The following is a 4,317-nucleotide window of genomic DNA, read 5'->3' as shown; positions in this document are numbered from 1 at the left end:
ATGTTATCGGCAAGATAATTGCATAAATTATGTATATAATTAATTCTGTCGCGTCAAAATAACGAAATATTGACGAATTAATCATATTTATTTGCGACCGACGCGCCATTCCGTTCCGTTTTTGCTACATGGGACTGGTAGAGGAAACTTTTACGGAACGGAACTAGAGAACGGAACGCTCATTATAGTAAGAAATCCGATTCGGCGTTCCGATCCGTGCTCAATGCGACGGCACCCTTAGGCCATGGATGCTTCCGAAATACCCAGAGTTGGGTCGAGTTGAGTTAGTTTTACTGGGTGTTTACGACAATTAGAGTTAGAGTTAGTTCCACTAGGACTAAAAATTATGATAGGCACGACCATTTAGTACTTTTGTAGTTTATGACAACTTCTTATGGCTCCTGCACACAGGACGCGGTAATGCTTGCCGCGCGGCAGAAATCCGCGCGACAGCCAATCAATATGTTGTTTTTCCGTAAGAGCTAAAAGGTTATTACGGAAAGCAGCATATTGATTGACTGTTACGCGAACTTCCGCCGCGTGGCAAGCATTACCGCGTCCTGTGTGCAAGAGCCATTAGAGTAGTATAGCGGATAGTATATGTATAAGAATTAACAGTATCAGATAACATAGTTTCGTAAAATATATAACAATAATATTACGAAACAATGAGTTGTTACATGAGTTGTTTTAGAAAAATTAGAAGCACTAAATTAAATTATGAAAAGGTATCATGTATTTGTAAAATATTCAAAAGTAGAAAACAATTCTTCTAACCTATTATTAACCTATTATTATTGAATATTTCACAAATACATGATACAATTTCATACTTTAATTTAGTGCTTCAGATTTTTCTAAAATATAATAAATCATTGTTTCGTAATATTATTGTTAAATATTTTACGAAACTATGTGATCTGATATTATTAATTCTTATACATATACTATACGCTATACTTTTTTTTTTTTTTTTTTGACGGGGAGGAAATGCATTATGCATACCCGGACCTTACTGGGATAAGGCCGGGGTTATGTCGGACTCACACCGACTAAAACCTCCTCGAGTGTCCAACCTTTGCCGTAACCCAGGGACATCCCGAGAACCGCTAACGCATGCCATTCAGGATGCCCCCCAGCACACGCAAATTAAACGCAAACCCTAACTAATCAGCAGCAAGGGGCCACACTACATCTCCTTGCTGCCCTATCCCCAATATCGAGTGTCGCTTCAGAGTTGGAACTCCCAGCCCATAAATACCATTCCTCCACGACGACCGACAAATCAGAAGTGCAAGGCAAGGCACTCCCACCAGCAAGAGGTACAATGCCAACAAGCAGTGTACCGCATATGCCGTAAAGGGGGACGACGACACAAGCATCGCACATGTGTCGCACCCAATGCTGCTCCAAGACCCAAGACTTGGGCAACTCTCTCCTAGACCAACTCAATAGGGAGAAGAGTCATCCCTAGGCGGAGATCCAGGAGGTAACGCACTAACTCGAGGGTTGCTCTGTCTCTCTTTCTCTGCAGACTCCTTCCTCCTCATGACTGCACCTGCGAACCTCAAGGCAGCAGTCCACCCATCCTCTGATGATAACATAGCGCGCACCAGGGCAGGGAGAGATAAGTCTTGCCCCACAACCGACCGAAGGTCCAGTCTCTCTCGACACCACGCACTACACACTTCCAGTGTATGTTGAGCACTGTCTGATCCGGCGTTACAGTGCGCACACACACTCGTCACGTCTTTCCCAATACGACACAGGTACTCGCGAAAGCAACCGTGCTCGATTAGGAGCTGGGTCATGTGGAAGTTCACACCCCTCTCTCCCTGCCGATCAGTCCACGACCAAAAGTTAGGGATGATAGCATCTCTAGCACGCGCACCGGATAGACCTCTCTTTTGGAGATGAATCTTCCACTGCCGAAAAAGTAGAAGCCTCTTTCCTTCCTTGACCTCCTCCTCCTTCTCGGGTGTCCACGTGCCGGACGCCTTGAGTTCCCTGACCCTCACGTACGTCCTGCTGCAATAGGCCACAAGCAGGTAAAGAAAAAGTATTCGTGCTAACAAGCTTGCGACCTCAAGAGACACAGATCTGTACGCGGCTATGACTCTCATGGCCACAAACCGCTGCACCCTGAGAATGGGCGCCTGTCCCCTAAGAGCCAAAAAGGTAGTCGGTCTCATGGCATCGCACCATACCAGCGCACCATAGAGCATGACCGACAAAACCACTGTCGTGTACAGTCTCCTCCTCCCCTCGCTAGGTCCCCGGAGATTGGGCATAAGTCGTCCCAACGCCTTAGCCACCTTCGTTGCTTTGTCTGCCGCATAACTGAAGTGAACATGGAACCTCCATCTGCTGTCAAGGATAATCCCAAGATATCTCATCGATCTACCGACACGGATGTATGTGTGCCCAATCCTGATTTCGGGCAGATGTTCTTGCCTTCTGCGACCATGGAACAATACCGCCTCCGTCTTGTCCGCAGCAACCGTGAGGCCCAGCTGCTTAATCCTACGGACCACCATAGCTGTTTGTAGGTTCGCCCTAACCACGGCATCCTCGACGGTATTGGCCGTAGCGACAACCAGGGTATCATCAGCATACCCAACTATGTGGCATCCATCAAAGGTCCTTACCCCGAGGACCGCGTCATACGCCAAATTCCAAAGCAAGGGGCCCAAAACCGAGCTCTGCGGGACCCCTGCAGAGACAGCACGGCGTTTAACTCCACCCCCAGCCACAGCCAGGGTACTCCACATAACGGTCGGTTAAATATGCTTCGATTATTCTGCATATATAACTATACGCTATACTACCCTAACTCTACTCTACTTGATTTATCGGACAGCATTGAGTTCTCATAAATCATGAAAATACTAGATGCTTGTGCCTATTATATTTTTCGACCCTAGTGAAACTAACTCATACTAACTCCAACTTGAATTATCGTAAACACCCAATGGATGTTTACGATAAATCGAGTACGAGTTAGTTCCACTAGGGTCGAAAAATGTAATAGGCACAACCATCTAGTATCTTCATGATTCAAGATAACTCAGTACTGCTTTCCGATGCTCGAGTAGAGTTAGTTACAGTTAGTTAGAGTAGCATAGCGGATAACGTGAGCATCAGGTAGATTTTCAAAAAATGTTAGTTATTAATAAGTTTAATCTCATATAGTATGTTTATACTGAACGTTTAATACGCGTACAATTAGTAATATACTAATTAATTATTACCAATTAGTAATTTTATGTTGAATTATTTTTATTTCGGCGATGTATATAAACAACGTCATATTGAAGTAGTGCAATATTGATTAGAAACACGTATCGTATTAATTGAATATATTGCATCGCCGAAATTACATTTTTCGACCTTAGTGGAACTAACTCGTACTCGATTTAACGTAAACACCCATGAGTTAGAAGAAATTGTCATAAACTACAAAAGTACTAGATGGTCGTGCCTATTATAATTTTCGGCCCTAGTGGAACTAACTCTAATGACTCCTGCACACAGAACGCGATAATGCTTGCCGCGCGGCGGAAGTTCGCGCGACAGCCAATCAATATGCTGCTTTCCGTAATAATCTTCTAGCTCTTACGGAAAAACAACATATTGATTGGCTGTCGTGCGGACTTCCGCCGCGCGGCAAACATTACCGTGTCCTATGTACAGGAGCCATAATTATCGTAAACACCCACTATAGTCAGAGAGAAACCTGAGAGCGACCACGCCATACGTTTTGGCCGATACCGATTTTCACGCTGTTCGATGCGCCATCTGCACCCATTTTTTTAGGTGGAACTACGTTCCCTACGCCCTTTTTCAGACGCTGCCGGTAAAGTGTCAATTTGTTGCGTGTCCATTCTATGCCCATTTTCTGGCAATTCATGTCCGTGTTAAGCGCATAATTGCATGGTTAAGAACATGGACAGTCCATGTTTTCAATCACGCAATTATGCGCTTAACACGGACATGAATTGCCAGAAAATGGGCATAGAATGGACACGCAACAAATCGATACTTTACCAGCAGCGTTTGAAAATGGGCGTAGGAAACGTAGTTCCACCTAAAAAATGGGTGCAAATGGCGCATCGAACAGCGTAAAAATCGGTGTCAGCCAAAACGTATGGCGTGGCCGCTCTCAGGTTTCTCTCTGCTATAGTATATGTATCAACTCAACCCAGCGCATTTGCATAGAGCATAATTACATTAAAGTGAGAAAATAATAGATGATAAATATTCTCCTGTTTGCTTATAATATTTCTTCATTTGTTATATATTATTTTTTTTAGAATG

This window comes from Odontomachus brunneus, unplaced genomic scaffold (genome assembly GCF_010583005.1).
Source record: "Odontomachus brunneus isolate Ranch 3 - 2012 unplaced genomic scaffold, Obru_v1 Obru_scaffold_064, whole genome shotgun sequence".
Classification (NCBI taxonomy): domain Eukaryota; kingdom Metazoa; phylum Arthropoda; class Insecta; order Hymenoptera; family Formicidae; genus Odontomachus; species Odontomachus brunneus.
Note: the sequence above shows the minus strand (reverse complement) of the source record.